This window comes from Scardinius erythrophthalmus, assembly GCF_964197995.2.
Source record: "Scardinius erythrophthalmus genome assembly, chromosome: 1".
Classification (NCBI taxonomy): domain Eukaryota; kingdom Metazoa; phylum Chordata; class Actinopteri; order Cypriniformes; family Leuciscidae; genus Scardinius; species Scardinius erythrophthalmus.
Window position 1 is genome coordinate 72,443,653 of NC_138221.1, and position 17,979 is coordinate 72,461,631.

The window sequence follows — 17,979 nt, forward strand, 5'->3', positions numbered from 1 at the left end:
AGGTGGTAGGACCCAGCGATCCATTTTGCCCCTTTACATACCTTGTTTATTCGTGTAGCCTGCCCTCCAGATAATAAATATGCACTTGCTTTGCAATTCATCCATTTGGTTATTATGGAATCAAACTAATCAAGAGTTCTAGACTTTGACGGGTTCTTCTTATTTGCTTTCATGTTGCTTTTCACATGATTGCTGTATGAGATTTTTATAGACAACTATGCCTAGGGCCTTGAAGTTCTATCACACCACATGTAGCCACTTATATGTTTTCTTACTTGGCATATGTAACTCTTTAGGTATTTACAACACCACTGTTCACTATATGATTAAAGTGTGAAAATTAATTGTTAGAAAAAGTTTATATTAGTTCAAGTTTGCTCTGTGTGGATGTGTTGTTCTGTTCCAGTGATGTTCTATGACTAAACCTGGAAGGGAAAAGATATCACGTATGGGGTCAAAGCCTGTTCCCCAATGGTATCTGCTGAAGCCTTTGCTGGAGGAATATATACCCCTCGGGTCCCAGCAAGTTTTCACCAAGGTGGTAGGACCAAGCGTTCTATTACACTACTTTGCATACCTTGTTTATTCGTGTAGTCTGTCATCCAGATAGTAAATATGCACTTGCTTTTTGCAATTCATCCATTGGGTTATTATGGAATCAAACTAATCAAGAGTTCTAGACTTTGACGGGTTCTTCTTATTTGCTTTCATGTTGCTTTTCACATGATTGCTGTATGAGAATTGTATAGACAACTTTGCCTAGGGCCTTGAAGTTCTATCACACCACATGTAGCCACTTATATGTTTTCTTACTTGGCATATGTAACTCTTTAGGTATTTACAACACCACTGTTCAATATATGATTAAAGTGTGAAAATTAATCCTAAGATGAAGTTTATATTAGTTCAAGTTTGCTCTGTGTGGATGTATTGTTCTGTTCCAGTGATTTTCTTTTACTAAATCTTGAAGGGAAAATATATCACCTATGGGGTCAAAGCCTGTTCCCCAATGGTATCTGCTGAAGCCTGTTCCCCAATAGTATCTGCTAAAGCCTGTTCCCCAATGGTATCTGCTGAAGCCTTTGCTGGAGGCATATATACCCCTCGGGTCCCAGCAAGTTTTCACCAAGGTGGTAGGACCCAGCGATCCATTTTGCCCCTTTGCATACCTTGTTTATTCGTGTAGCCTGCCCTCCGGATAATAAATATGCACTTGCTTTGCAATTCATCCATTGGGTTATCATGGAATCAAGCTAATCAAGAGTTCTAGACTTTGACGGGTTCTTCTTATTTGCTTTCATGTTGCTTTTCACATGATTGCTGTATGAGATTTTTATAGACAACTATGCCTAGGGCCTTGAAGTTCTATCACACCACATGTAGCCACTTATGTTTTCTTACTTGGCATATGTAACTCTTTAGGTATGTACAACGATTAAAGTTTGAAAATTAATCCTAAGAAGAAGTTTATATTAGTTCAAGTTTGCTCTGTGTGGATGTATTGTTCTGTTCCAGTGATGTTCTGTGACTAAACCTTGAAGGGAAAAGATATCACGTATGGGGTCAAAGCCTGTTCCCCAATGGTATCTGCTGAAGCCTTTGCTGGAGGAATATATACCCCTCGGGTCCCAGCAAGTTTTCACCAAGGTGGTAGGACCCAGCGTTCTATTACACTACTTTGCATACCTTGTTTATTCGTGAAGTCTGCCATCCAGATAGTAAATATGCACTTGCTTTTTGCAATTCATCCATTGGGTTATTATGGAATCAAACTAATCAAGAGTTCTAGACTTTGACGGGTTCTTCTTATTTGCTTTCATGTTGCTTTCCACATGATTGCTGTATGAGAATTTTATAGACAACTTTGCCTAGGGCCTTGAAGTTCTATCACACCACATGTAGCCACTTATATGTTTTCTTACTTGGCATATGTAACTCTTTAGGTATTTACAACACCACTGTTCAATATATGATTAAAGTGTGAAAATTAATCCTAAGATGAAGTTTATATTAGTTCAAGTTTGCTCTGTGTGGATGTATTGTTCTGTTCCAGTGATTTTCTTTTACTAAATCTTGAAGGGAAAATATATCACCTATGGGGTCAAAGCCTGTTCCCCAATGGTATCTGCTGAAGCCTGTTCCCCTATGGTATCTGCTAAAGCCTGTTCCCCAATGGTATCTGCTGAAGCCTTTGCTGGAGGCATATATAACCCTCGGGTCCCAGCAAGTTTTCACCAAGGTGGTAGGACCCAGCGATCCATTTTGCCCCTTTGCATACCTTGTTTATTCGTGTAGCCTGCCCTCCGGATAATAAATATGCACTTGCTTTGCAATTCATCCATTGGGTTATCATGGAATCAAACTAATCAAGAGTTCTAGACTTTGACGGGTTCTTCTTATTTGCTTTCATGTTGCTTTTCACATGATTGCTGTATGAGATTTTTATAGACAACTATGCCTAGGGCCTTGAAGTTCTATCACACCACATGTAGCCACTTATATGTTTTCTTACTTGGCATATGTAACTCTTTAGGTATGTACAACGATTAAAGTTTGAAAATTAATCCTAAGAAGAAGTTTATATTAGTTCAAGTTTGCTCTGTGTGGATGTATTGTTCTGTTCCAGTGATGTTCTGTGACTAAACCTTGAAGGGAAAAGATATCACGTATGGGGTCAAAGCCTGTTCCCCAATGGTATCTGCTGAAGCCTTTGCTGGAGGAATATATACCCCTCGGGTCCCAGCAAGTTTTCACCAAGGTGGTAGGACCCAGCGTTCTATTACACTACTTTGCATACCTTGTTTATTCGTGTAGTCTGCCATCCAGATAGTAAATATGCACTTGCTTTTTGCAATTCATCCATTGGGTTATTATGGAATCAAACTAATCAAGAGTTCTAGACTTTGACGGGTTCTTCTTTTTTGCTTTCATGTTGCTTTTCACATGATTGCTGTATGAGAATTTTATAGACAACTATGCCTAGGGCCTTGAAGTTCTATCACACCACATGTAGCCACTTATATGTTTTCTTACTTGGCATATGTAACTCTTTAGGTATTTACAATGACTAAAGTGTGAAAATTAATTGCAAGAAAAAGTTTATATTAGTTCCAAGTTTGCTCTGTGTGGATGTATTGTTCTGTTCCAGTGATGTTCTATGACTAAACCTTGAAGGGAAAAGATATCACCTATGGGGTCAAAGCCTGTTCCCCAATGGTATCTGCTGAAGCCTTTGCTGGAGGCATACAGTATACCCCTCGGGTCCCAGCAAGTTTTCACCAAGGTGGTAGGACCCAGCGATCCATTTTGCCCCTTTACATACCTTGTTTATTCGTGTAGCCTGCCCTCCAGATAATAAATATGCACTTGCTTTGCAATTCATCCATTTGGTTATTATGGAATCAAACTAATCAAGAGTTCTAGACTTTGACGGGTTCTTCTTATTTGCTTTCATGTTGCTTTTCACATGATTGCTGTATGAGATTTTTATAGACAACTATGCCTAGGGCCTTGAAGTTCTATCACACCACATGTAGCCACTTATATGTTTTCTTACTTGGCATATGTAACTCTTTAGGTATTTACAACACCACTGTTCACTATATGATTAAAGTGTGAAAATTAATTGTTAGAAAAAGTTTATATTAGTTCAAGTTTGCTCTGTGTGGATGTATTGTTCTGTTCCAGTGATGTTCTATGACTAAACCTGGAAGGGAAAAGATATCACGTATGGGGTCAAAGCCTGTTCCCCAATGGTATCTGCTGAAGCCTTTGCTGGAGGAATATATACCCCTCGGGTCCCAGCAAGTTTTCACCAATGTGGTAGGACCAAGCGTTCTATTACACTACTTTGCATACCTTGTTTATTCGTGTAGTCTGTCATCCAGATAGTAAATATGCACTTGCTTTTTGCAATTCATCCATTGGGTTATTATGGAATCAAACTAATCAAGAGTTCTAGACTTTGACAGGTTCTTCTTATTTGCTTTCATGTTGCTTTTCACATGATTGCTGTATGATAATTGTATAGACAACTTTGCCTAGGGCCTTGAAGTTCTATCACACCACATGTAGCCACTTATATGTTTTCTTACTTGGCATATGTAACTCTTTAGGTATTTACAACACCACTGTTCAATATATGATTAAAGTGTGAAAATTAATCCTAAGATGAAGTTTATATTAGTTCAAGTTTGCTCTGTGTGGATGTATTGTTCTGTTCCAGTGATTTTCTTTTACTAAATCTTGAAGGGAAAATATATCACCTATGGGGTCAAAGCCTGTTCCCCAATGGTATCTGCTAAAGCCTGTTCCCCAATGGTATCTGCTGAAGCCTTTGCTGGAGGCATATATACCCCTCGGGTCCCAGCAAGTTTTCACCAAGGTGGTAGGACCCAGCGATCCATTTTGCCCCTTTACATACCTTGTTTATTCGTGTAGCCTGCCCTCCAGATAATAAATATGCACTTGCTTTGCAATTCATCCATTTGGTTATTATGGAATCAAACTAATCAAGAGTTCTAGACTTTGACGGGTTCTTCTTATTTGCTTTCATGTTGCTTTTCACATGATTGCTGTATGAGATTTTTATAGACAACTATGCCTAGGGCCTTGAAGTTCTATCACACCACATGTAGCCACTTATATGTTTTCTTACTTGGCATATGTAACTCTTTAGGTATTTACAACACCACTGTTCACTATATGATTAAAGTGTGAAAATTAATTGTTAGAAAAAGTTTATATTAGTTCAAGTTTGCTCTGTGTGGATGTGTTGTTCTGTTCCAGTGATGTTCTATGACTAAACCTGGAAGGGAAAAGATATCACGTATGGGGTCAAAGCCTGTTCCCCAATGGTATCTGCTGAAGCCTTTGCTGGAGGAATATATACCCCTCGGGTCCCAGCAAGTTTTCACCAAGGTGGTAGGACCAAGCGTTCTATTACACTACTTTGCATACCTTGTTTATTCGTGTAGTCTGTCATCCAGATAGTAAATATGCACTTGCTTTTTGCAATTCATCCATTGGGTTATTATGGAATCAAACTAATCAAGAGTTCTAGACTTTGACGGGTTCTTCTTATTTGCTTTCATGTTGCTTTTCACATGATTGCTGTATGAGAATTGTATAGACAACTTTGCCTAGGGCCTTGAAGTTCTATCACACCACATGTAGCCACTTATATGTTTTCTTACTTGGCATATGTAACTCTTTAGGTATTTACAACACCACTGTTCAATATATGATTAAAGTGTGAAAATTAATCCTAAGATGAAGTTTATATTAGTTCAAGTTTGCTCTGTGTGGATGTATTGTTCTGTTCCAGTGATTTTCTTTTACTAAATCTTGAAGGGAAAATATATCACCTATGGGGTCAAAGCCTGTTCCCCAATGGTATCTGCTGAAGCCTGTTCCCCAATAGTATCTGCTAAAGCCTGTTCCCCAATGGTATCTGCTGAAGCCTTTGCTGGAGGCATATATACCCCTCGGGTCCCAGCAAGTTTTCACCAAGGTGGTAGGACCCAGCGATCCATTTTGCCCCTTTGCATACCTTGTTTATTCGTGTAGCCTGCCCTCCGGATAATAAATATGCACTTGCTTTGCAATTCATCCATTGGGTTATCATGGAATCAAACTAATCAAGAGTTCTAGACTTTGACGGGTTCTTCTTATTTTCTTTCATGTTGCTTTTCACATGATTGCTGTATGAGATTTTTATAGACAACTATGCCTAGGGCCTTGAAGTTCTATCACACCACATGTAGCCACTTATGTTTTCTTACTTGGCATATGTAACTCTTTAGGTATGTACAACGATTAAAGTTTGAAAATTAATCCTAAGAAGAAGTTTATATTAGTTCAAGTTTGCTCTGTGTGGATGTATTGTTCTGTTCCAGTGATGTTCTATGACTAAACCTGGAAGGGAAAAGATATCACGTATGGGGTCAAAGCCTGTTCCCCAATGGTATCTGCTGAAGCCTTTGCTGGAGGAATATATACCCCTCGGGTCCCAGCAAGTTTTCACCAAGGTGGTAGGACCAAGCGTTCTATTACACTACTTTGCATACCTTGTTTATTCGTGTAGTCTGCCATCCAGATAGTAAATATGCACTTGCTTTTTGCAATTCATCCATTGCGTTATTATGGAATCAAACTAATCAAGAGTTCTAGACTTTGACGGGTTCTTGAAGTTCTATCACACCACATGTAGCCACTTATGTTTTCTTACTTGGCATATGTAACTCTTTAGGTATGTACAACGATTAAAGTTTGAAAATTAATCCTAAGAAGAAGTTTATATTAGTTCAAGTTTGCTCTGTGTGGATGTATTGTTCTGTTCCAGTGATGTTCTGTGACTAAACCTTGAAGGGAAAAGATATCACGTATGGGGTCAAAGCCTGTTCCCCAATGGTATCTGCTAAAGCCTGTTCCCCAATGGTATCTGCTGAAGCCTTTGCTGGAGGAATATATACCCCTCAGGTCCCAGCAAGTTTTCACCAAGGTGGTAGGACCCAGCGTTCTATTACACTACTTTGCATACCTTGTTTATTCGTGTAGTCTGCCATCCAGATAGTAAATATGCACTTGCTTTTTGCAATTCATCCATTGGGTTATTATGGAATCAAACTAATCAAGAGTTCTAGACTTTGACGGGTTCTTCTTATTTGCTTTCATGTTGCTTTTCACATGATTGCTGTATGAGAATTTTATAGACAACTATGCCTAGGGCCTTGAAGTTCTATCACACCACATGTAGCCACTTATATGTTTTCTTACTTGGCATATGTAACTCTTTAGGTATTTACAATGATTAAAGTGTGAAAATTAATTGCAAGAAAAAGTTTATATTAGTTCCAAGTTTGCTCTGTGTGGATGTATTGTTCTGTTCCAGTGATGTTCTATGACTAAACCTTGAAGGGAAAAGATATCACCTATGGGGTCAAAGCCTGTTCCCCAATGGTATCTGCTGAAGCCTTTGCTGGAGGCATACAGTATACCCCTCGGGTCCCAGCAAGTTTTCACCAAGGTGGTAGGACCCAGCGATCCATTTTGCCCCTTTACATACCTTGTTTATTCGTGTAGCCTGCCCTCCAGATAATAAATATGCACTTGCTTTGCAATTCATCCATTTGGTTATTATGGAATCAAACTAATCAAGAGTTCTAGACTTTGACGGGTTCTTCTTATTTGCTTTCATGTTGCTTTTCACATGATTGCTGTATGAGATTTTTATAGACAACTATGCCTAGGGCCTTGAAGTTCTATCACACCACATGTAGCCACTTATATGTTTTCTTACTTGGCATATGTAACTCTTTAGGTATTTACAACACCACTGTTCACTATATGATTAAAGTGTGAAAATTAATTGTTAGAAAAAGTTTATATTAGTTCAAGTTTGCTCTGTGTGGATGTGTTGTTCTGTTCCAGTGATGTTCTATGACTAAACCTGGAAGGGAAAAGATATCACGTATGGGGTCAAAGCCTGTTCCCCAATTGTATCTGCTGAAGCCTTTGCTGGAGGAATATATACCCCTCGGGTCCCAGCAAGTTTTCACCAAGGTGGTAGGACCAAGCGTTCTATTACACTACTTTGCATACCTTGTTTATTCGTGTAGTCTGTCATCCAGATAGTAAATATGCACTTGCTTTTTGCAATTCATCCATTGGGTTATTATGGAATCAAACTAATCAAGAGTTCTAGACTTTGACGGGTTCTTCTTATTTGCTTTCATGTTGCTTTTCACATGATTGCTGTATGAGAATTGTATAGACAACTTTGCCTAGGGCCTTGAAGTTCTATCACACCACATGTAGCCACTTATATGTTTTCTTACTTGGCATATGTAACTCTTTAGGTATTTACAACACCACTGTTCAATATATGATTAAAGTGTGAAAATTAATCCTAAGATGAAGTTTATATTAGTTCAAGTTTGCTCTGTGTGGATGTATTGTTCTGTTCCAGTGATTTTCTTTTACTAAATTTCGAAGGGAAAATATATCACCTATGGGGTCAAAGCCTGTTCCCCAATGGTATCTGCTGAAGCCTGTTCCCCAATGGTATCTGCTAAAGCCTGTTCCCCAATGGTATCTGCTGAAGCCTTTGCTGGAGGCATATATAACCCTCGGGTCCCAGCAAGTTTTCACCAAGGTGGTAGGACCCAGCGATCCATTTTGCCCCTTTGCATACCTTGTTTATTCGTGTAGCCTGCCATCCGGATAATAAATATGCACTTGCTTTGCAATTCATCCATTGGGTTATCATGGAATCAAACTAATCAAGAGTTCTAGACTTTGACGGGTTCTTCTTATTTGCTTTCATGTTGCTTTTCACATGATTGCTGTATGAGATTTTTATAGACAACTATGCCTAGGGCCTTGAAGTTCTATCACACCACATGTAGCCACTTATGTTTTCTTACTTGGCATATGTAACTCTTTAGGTATGTACAACGATTAAAGTTTGAAAATTAATCCTAAGAAGAAGTTTATATTAGTTCAAGTTTGCTTTGTGTGGATGTATTGTTCTGTTCCAGTGATGTTCTGTGACTAAACCTTGAAGGGAAAAGATATCACGTATGGGGTCAAAGCCTGTTCCCCAATGGTATCTGCTGAAGCCTTTGCTGGAGGAATATATACCCCTCGGGTCCCAGCAAGTTTTCACCAAGGTGGTAGGACCCAGCGTTCTATTACACTACTTTGCATACCTTGTTTATTCGTGTAGTCTGCCATCCAGATAGTAAATATGCACTTGCTTTTTGCAATTCATCCATTGGGTTATTATGGAATCAAACTAATCAAGAGTTCTAGACTTTGACGGGTTCTTCTTATTTGCTTTCATGTTGCTTTTCACATGATTGCTGTATGAGAATTTTATAGACAACTATGCCTAGGGCCTTGAAGTTCTATCACACCACATGTAGCCACTTATATGTTTTCTTACTTGGCATATGTAACTCTTTAGGTATTTACAATGATTAAAGTGTGAAAATTAATTGCAAGAAAAAGTTTATATTAGTTCCAAGTTTGCTCTGTGTGGATGTATTGTTCTGTTCCAGTGATGTTCTATGACTAAACCTTGAAGGGAAAAGATATCACCTATGGGGTCAAAGCCTGTTCCCCAATGGTATCTGCTGAAGCCTTTGCTGGAGGCATACAGTATACCCCTCGGGTCCCAGCAAGTTTTCACCAAGGTGGTAGGACCCAGCGATCCATTTTGCCCCTTTACATACCTTGTTTATTCGTGTAGCCTGCCCTCCAGATAATAAATATGCACTTGCTTTGCAATTCATCCATTTGGTTATTATGGAATCAAACTAATCAAGAGTTCTAGACTTTGACGGGTTCTTCTTATTTGCTTTCATGTTGCTTTTCACATGATTGCTGTATGAGATTTTTATAGACAACTATGCCTAGGGCCTTGAAGTTCTATCACACCACATGTAGCCACTTATATGTTTTCTTACTTGGCATATGTAACTCTTTAGGTATTTACAACACCACTGTTCACTATATGATTAAAGTGTGAAAATTAATTGTTAGAAAAAGTTTATATTAGTTCAAGTTTGCTCTGTGTGGATGTGTTGTTCTGTTCCAGTGATGTTCTATGACTAAACCTGGAAGGGAAAAGATATCACGTATGGGGTCAAAGCCTGTTCCCCAATGGTATCTGCTGAAGCCTTTGCTGGAGGAATATATACCCCTCGGGTCCCAGCAAGTTTTCACCAAGGTGGTAGGACCAAGCGTTCTATTACACTACTTTGCATACCTTGTTTATTTGTGTAGTCTGTCATCCAGATAGTAAATATGCACTTGCTCTTTGCAATTCATCCATTGGGTTATTATGGAATCAAACTAATCAAGAGTTCTAGACTTTGACGGGTTCTTCTTATTTGCTTTCATGTTGCTTTTCACATGATTGCTGTATGAGAATTGTATAGACAACTTTGCCTAGGGCCTTGAAGTTCTATCAAACCACATGTAGCCACTTATATGTTTTCTTACTTGGCATATGTAACTCTTTAGGTATTTACAACACCACTGTTCACTATATGATTAAAGTGTGAAAATTAATTGTTAGAAAAAGTTTATATTAGTTCAAGTTTGCTCTGTGTGGATGTGTTGTTCTGTTCCAGTGATGTTCTATGACTAAACCTGGAAGGGAAAAGATATCACGTATGGGGTCAAAGCCTGTTCCCCAATTGTATCTGCTGAAGCCTTTGCTGGAGGATTATATACCCCTCGGGTCCCAGCAAGTTTTCACCAAGGTGGTAGGACCAAGTGTTCTATTACACTACTTTGCATACCTTGTTTATTCGTGTAGTCTAGGTTAGGTTAGGTAGTTTTATTTCATACCCGTAGGTAAATTTGTTATGCAGTAAAAAAGAATTCAGTTGTCCACACATAATAGACATAACTACATACAACTAATACACATACAAATTTACAAATAATCATCATGACAAACTGCACCGCAACACATAAATCATTTGCTATCCAAATTAATTTACAAATCCTAAAACTTCTCTCGTACTAATATTATTTAAAACTTCAATTGCGGCTGGGACAAAAGTATTCCTGTACCGTCTTGTTTTCCATCTTGAGGCTGCAAACCGGCGACCAGACGGAAGTAACTTAAAATCAATACGTAAGGGATGCGACAGATCACTCAGGACAGTACTTGCTTTCCGATACAGCTGTTTTTTATAAATACATCCTAAATTCCTTTGATTTACACCTATTATTCTACTCGCCCACCTTACAATTTGGTTTAAAGAGTTTTTGTTCTTTACTGACAGGCTTCCATACCACACCCCAATGGAGAATGACAGAACTGATTCAATAAAAGCAGAATAAAATAATGTCAACATGCGTCTATCAATGTGAAATTTTGCAAGTTTCCTAAGACAACTCAAACGTTGGTGACCCTTCTTACATACCATTTCACTATTCAGCTCGAATGACAATTTAGAATCTATAACTATACCAAGATATTTAAAATTCTCTACCTGATCCACAGCCTCCCCTTTAATAATCGTAGTGACATGATTAACAGGGCGTGTTCTAAAATCAATAATCATATCCTTCGTTTTAGTAACATTTAATTTTAGATAGGAATCATCACACCAGGTTACAAAATCCTCTACAACAGGACCATGGCCAGACTCATCCCCCTGTAGCAGGCTCACTATCACTGTATCGTCAGCAAACTTGATAAATATCCTATTTTCGTGTGAGCTTTGACACATGTTGGTGTATAGAATGTATAATAAGGGCGAAAGAACACAGCCTTGTGGTGATCCTGTGGATAAACTTAGTACATCAGAAAAGCTACCATTTACTTTTACCCTCTGCGTTCTATTGGTTAAAAAATCTAGTAACCATCCCACTAAGTTGTGGTTCAACTTAAAATATTCTAACAGTCTCCTAGCTAATATGTGGGGTTGAATAGTGTTAAAAGCAGATGCGAAGTCAATGAACAACAATCTTGCGTGAGTATTTTTCCCCTCTAAATGCTTAGTCAGTAAATTTAATAACATAAGTGAAGCATCCTCAACACTTCTATTTGCTCTGTATGCAAATTGCAAAGGATCGAGGACTTGTCCAGTCTTACTTAAAAGCTCAGATTTTACTAATTTCTCGAAAGATTTCATCACTAAAGAAGTGAGGGCAACTGGTCTCAGATCATTTAACACTTTAGGCTTGTTGCATTTGGGAACAGGAATAATAATAGACTTTTTCCACAGGTTAGGTACTTTTTGTACCCGTAGTGACCAATTAAAAATATCAGAAAATATTGAAGTTAGTTGCTTCGCACAGTGCTTTAAAATTCTCCCACCTGTATGGTCTGGACCCGGACTCTTGTTCTCCTTAGTGGAGAGAAAAATTTTCTCCACTGCTGCCTGTTCTAAGACCATATGGGAATCATCATTACACAGGCATCTTAGTTCTTCTACCTCATTTTTAAAATCAAAACTCTCAAACCTAGAATAAAACATATTAAGAGCATTTGAAAAGTAATCATTTGATCTAAAACCGTCAATACACACAGTACTCTTATTTACATTATGCTGTATACCCGCAATTTTCTTCATACCCGACCAAGCTGAACCTAAGTTATTATCTGCCAAGTTTTTTTCTAACTTAACTTTATATGCTTGTTTAGCTTTAAAGATCTCTGTTCTAACCTCCTTCCTCGCTGTTACCCTCTCTAATCTATCCCCCTGCCTATAGGCTAATTGCTTGTTCCGCAAACTTGATTTGACTGATTTTGTCATCCATGGTTTAGTATTAGAGAAAACCTTAAATTTACGTGTAGGCACAATCATATCCTCACAAAAGGTTATGTATGAACAAACGACATCAGTCAATTCATCAATATGTTCACAAGAGTCTTTGAAGACCTCCCAATCTGTACAATCAAAGCACCCTTGTAAACGGGCGGTAGAGTCATCTGTCCACATTTTAACTTCTCTTGTATGGGGTTTTTCTCTCTTAAATAATGGTCTATAAATAGGAAGGAGCTGTACACAATTATGATCAGCAGATCCCAATGCTGACAAAGGTACAGACTTATAAGCCCCCTTTATATTCCCATAACAGAGATCCAGCGTCTTATAATGTCTTGTTGGGCATGTGATGTACTGGTAAAAATTTGGCAAGGACTTTTTAAGTGACACATGATTAAAATCTCCCAAAATAAAATTCGGCGCCTCTGGTGAAATGTTTTGAAGTCCTTGAACAACATCAGATACAGTGTTCGATGCAATGATGTTGTTTGCTTTGGGGTGAATGTACACAACAGTTATAAAAATTTGTGGAAATTCTCGAGGCAGATAAAATGGACGAAGAGATACCGACAATAACTCCATATCGGGTGTACAAATGTTCTCCCGAACAGTCACAGAAGTACAATAGCGTTTGTTGACATAAAGGCATACACCCCCACCACGGGATTTACCTGTAATTTCTGCGTTCCTGTCTGTGCGAAATGGAATGCCAAAACCATCAACACTCAAGCCGTTGTCCAAATCCTGCTCAGTTAGCCAGGATTCTGTGAATGCCATTGCACAGCTGTTTCTGTAATCCTGCAGGAAACGAACATTTCCTTGCAACTCGTCGAGTTTGTTCCGTAGTGACTGTACGTTTCCCACGATCAATGACGGCAGAGCGATACGTGTCAGCTGTTTACTCCGTAGTCGCTGACGAACACCTCCCCTTTTCCCTCGCTTTCTTTTCTTAACTATCCCAGCATCATCTCCCGGTGCAGAATTGCAATTCACCCTCCGAAGTATGCCGCCTGGAAGTTTAGAAAGCGGGTACTGACCACTGAGTAGACTCGGTGAGTTCCAAGCCAGTAGTTGATCCCTGGTGTACTGAATCCTCTGAGCCGGCACCATAGTTCCATAGCAAACGAGATTCAGGTCAAACAAAATCCAACAAGCGATTAAAATGATCAGCTCCATCTGACCCAACGGATAGTTTGTGTTAAGCACACTTTGTCATGAGAAAAAAAACACAAACTAAACATAAAACATGCACATAGACTCTTCAAAACAACAAAACAGGACGCCGAGTTTTTCCTTCTGCTGGTCGCCGCGTGCGCATGCGCCCTTGGTCTGTCATCCAGATAGTAAATATGCACTTGCTTTTTGCAATTCATCCATTGGGTTATTATGGAATCAAACTAATCAAGAGTTCTAGACTTTGACGGGTTCTTCTTATTTGCTTTCATGTTGCTTTTCACATGATTGCTGTATGAGAATTGTATAGACAACTTTGCCTAGGGCCTTGAAGTTCTATCACACCACATGTAGCCACTTATATGTTTTCTTACTTGGCATATGTAACTCTTTAGGTATTTACAACACCACTGTTCAATATATGATTAAAGTGTGAAAATTAATCCTAAGATGAAGTTTATATTAGTTCAAGTTTGCTCTGTGTGGATGTATTGTTCTGTTCCAGTGATTTTCTTTTACTAAATCTTGAAGGGAAAATATATCACCTATGGGGTCAAAGCCTGTTCCCCAATGGTATCTGCTGAAGCCTGTTCCCCAATGGTATCTGCTAAAGCCTGTTCCCCAATGGTATCTGCTGAAGCCTTTGCTGGAGGCATATATACCCCTCGGGTCCCAGCAAGTTTTCACCAAGGTGGTAGGACCCAGCGATCCATTTTGCCCCTTTACATACCTTGTTTATTCGTGTAGCCTGCCCTCCAGATAATAAATATGCACTTGCTTTGCAATTCATCCATTTGGTTATTATGGAATCAAACTAATCAAGAGTTCTAGACTTTGACGGGTTCTTCTTATTTGCTTTCATGTTGCTTTTCACATGATTGCTGTATGAGATTTTTATAGACAACTATGCCTAGGGCCTTGAAGTTCTATCACACCACATGTAGCCACTTATATGTTTTCTTACTTGGCATATGTAACTCTTTAGGTATTTACAACACCACTGTTCACTATATGATTAAAGTGTGAAAATTAATTGTTAGAAAAAGTTTATATTAGTTCAAGTTTGCTCTGTGTGGATGTATTGTTCTGTTCCAGTGATGTTCTATGACTAAACCTGGAAGGGAAAAGATATCACGTATGGGGTCAAAGCCTGTTCCCCAATGGTATCTGCTGAAGCCTTTGCTGGAGGAATATATACCCCTCGGGTCCCAGCAAGTTTTCACCAAGGTGGTAGGACCAAGCGTTCTATTACACTACTTTGCATACCTTGTTTATTCGTGTAGTCTGTCATCCAGATAGTAAATATGCACTTGCTTTTTGCAATTCATCCATTGGGTTATTATGGAATCAAACTAATCAAGAGTTCTAGACTTTGACGGGTTCTTCTTATTTGCTTTCATGTTGCTTTTCACATGATTGCTGTATGAGAATTGTATAGACAACTTTGCCTAGGGCCTTGAAGTTCTATCACACCACATGTAGCCACTTATATGTTTTCTTACTTGGCATATGTAACTCTTTAGGTATTTACAACACCACTGTTCAATATATGATTAAAGTGTGAAAATTAATCCTAAGATGAAGTTTATATTAGTTCAAGTTTGCTCTGTGTGGATGTATTGTTCTGTTCCAGTGATTTTCTTTTACTAAATCTTGAAGGGAAAATATATCACCTATGGGGTCAAAGCCTGTTCCCCAATGGTATCTGCTGAAGCCTGTTCCCCAATGGTATCTGCTAAAGCCTGTTCCCCAATGGTATCTGCTGAAGCCTTTGCTGGAGGCATATATAACCCTCGGGTCCCAGCAAGTTTTCACCAAGGTGGTAGGACCCAGCGATCCATTTTGCCCCTTTGCATACCTTGTTTATTCGTGTAGCCTGCCCTCCGGATAATAAATATGCACTTGCTTTGCAATTCATCCATTGGGTTATCATGGAATCAAACTAATCAAGAGTTCTAGACTTTGACGGGTTCTTCTTATTTGCTTTCATGTTGCTTTTCACATGATTGCTGTATGAGATTTTTATAGACAACTATGCCTAGGGCCTTGAAGTTCTATCACACCACATGTAGCCACTTATGTTTTCTTACTTGGCATATGTAACTCTTTAGGTATGTACAACGATTAAAGTTTGAAAATTAATCCTAAGAAGAAGTTTATATTAGTTCAAGTTTGCTCTGTGTGGATGTATTGTTCTGTTCCAGTGATGTTCTGTGACTAAACCTTGAAGGGAAAAGATATCACGTATGGGGTCAAAGCCTGTTCCCCAATGGTATCTACTGAAGCTGTTGCTGGAGGAATATATACCCCTCGGGTCCCAGCAAGTTTTCACCAAGGTGGTAGGACCCAGCGATCCATTTTGCCCCTTTACATACCTTGTTTATTCGTGTAGCCTGCCCTCCAGATAATAAATATGCACTTGCTTTGCAATTCATCCATTTGGTTATTATGGAATCAAACTAATCAAGAGTTCTAGACTTTGACGGGTTCTTCTTATTTGCTTTCATGTTGCTTTTCACATGATTGCTGTATGAGATTTTTATAGACAACTATGCCTAGGGCCTTGAAGTTCTATCACACCACATGTAGCCACTTATATGTTTTCTTACTTGGCATATGTAACTCTTTAGGTGTTTACAACACCACTGTTCACTATATGATTAAAGTGTGAAAATTAATTGTTAGAAAAAGTTTATATTAGTTCAAGTTTGCTCTGTGTGGATGTATTGTTCTGTTCCAGTGATGTTCTATGACTAAACCTGGAAGGGAAAAGATATCACATATGGGGTCAAAGCCTGTTTCCCAATGGTATCTGCTGAAGCCTTTGCTGGAGGAATATATACCCCTCGGGTCCCAGCAAGTTTTCACCAAGGTGGTAGGACCAAGCGTTCTATTACACTACTTTGCATACCTTGTTTATTCGTGTAGTCTGTCATCCAGATAGTAAATATGCACTTGCTTTTTGCAATTCATCCATTGGGTTATTATGGAATCAAACTAATCAAGAGTTCTAGACTTTGACGGGTTCTTCTTATTTGCTTTCATGTTGCTTTTCACATGATTGCTGTATGAGAATTTTATAGACAACTTTGCCTAGGGCCTTGAAGTTCTATCACACCACATGTAGCCACTTCTATGTTTTCTTACTTGGCATATGTAACTCTTCAGGTATTTACAACACCACTGTTCAATATATGATTAAAGTGTGAAAATTAATCCTAAGATGAAGTTTATATTAGTTCAAGTTTGCTCTGTGTGGATGTATTGTTCTGTTCCAGTGATTTTCTTTTACTAAATCTTGAAGGGAAAATATATCACCTATGGGGTCAAAGCCTGTTCCCCAATGGTATCTGCTGAAGCCTGTTCCCCAATGGTATCTGCTAAAGCCTGTTCCCCAATGGTATCTGCTGAAGCCTTTGCTGGAGGCATATATACCCCTCGGGTCCCAGCAAGTTTTCACCAAGGTGGTAGGACCCAGCGATCCATTTTGCCCCTTTACATACCTTGTTTATTCGTGTAGCCTGCCCTCCAGATAATAAATATGCACTTGCTTTGCAATTCATCCATTTGGTTATTATGGAATCAAACTAATCAAGAGTTCTAGACTTTGACGGGTTCTTCTTATTTGCTTTCATGTTGCTTTTCACATGATTGCTGTATGAGATTTTTATAGACAACTATGCCTAGGGCCTTGAAGTTCTATCACACCACATGTAGCCACTTATATGTTTTCTTACTTGGCATATGTAACTCTTTAGGTGTTTACAACACCACTGTTCACTATATGATTAAAGTGTGAAAATTAATTGTTAGAAAAAGTTTATATTAGTTCAAGTTTGCTCTGTGTGGATGTATTGTTCTGTTCCAGTGATGTTCTATGACTAAACCTGGAAGGGAAAATATATCACGTATGGGGTCAAAGCCTGTTCCCCAATGGTATCTGCTGAAGCCTTTGCTGGAGGAATATATACCCCTCGGGTCCCAGCAAGTTTTCACCAAGGTGGTAGGACCAAGCGTTCTATTACACTACTTTGCATACCTTGTTTATTCGTGTAGTCTGTCATCCAGATAGTAAATATGCACTTGCTTTTTGCAATTCATCCATTGGGTTATTATGGAATCAAACTAATCAAGAGTTCTAGACTTTGACGGGTTCTTCTTATTTGCTTTCATGTTGCTTTTCACATGATTGCTGTATGAGAATTTTATAGACAACTTTGCCTAGGGCCTTGAAGTTCTATCACACCACATGTAGCCACTTCTATGTTTTCTTACTTGGCATATGTAACTCTTTAGGTATTTACAACACCACTGTTCAATATATGATTAAAGTGTGAAAATTAATCCTAAGATGAAGTTTATATTAGTTCAAGTTTGCTCTGTGTGGATGTATTGTTCTGTTCCAGTGATTTTCTTTTACTAAATCTTGAAGGGAAAATATATCACCTATGGGGTCAAAGCCTGTTCCCCAATGGTATCTGCTGAAGCCTGTTCCCCAATGGTATCTGCTAAA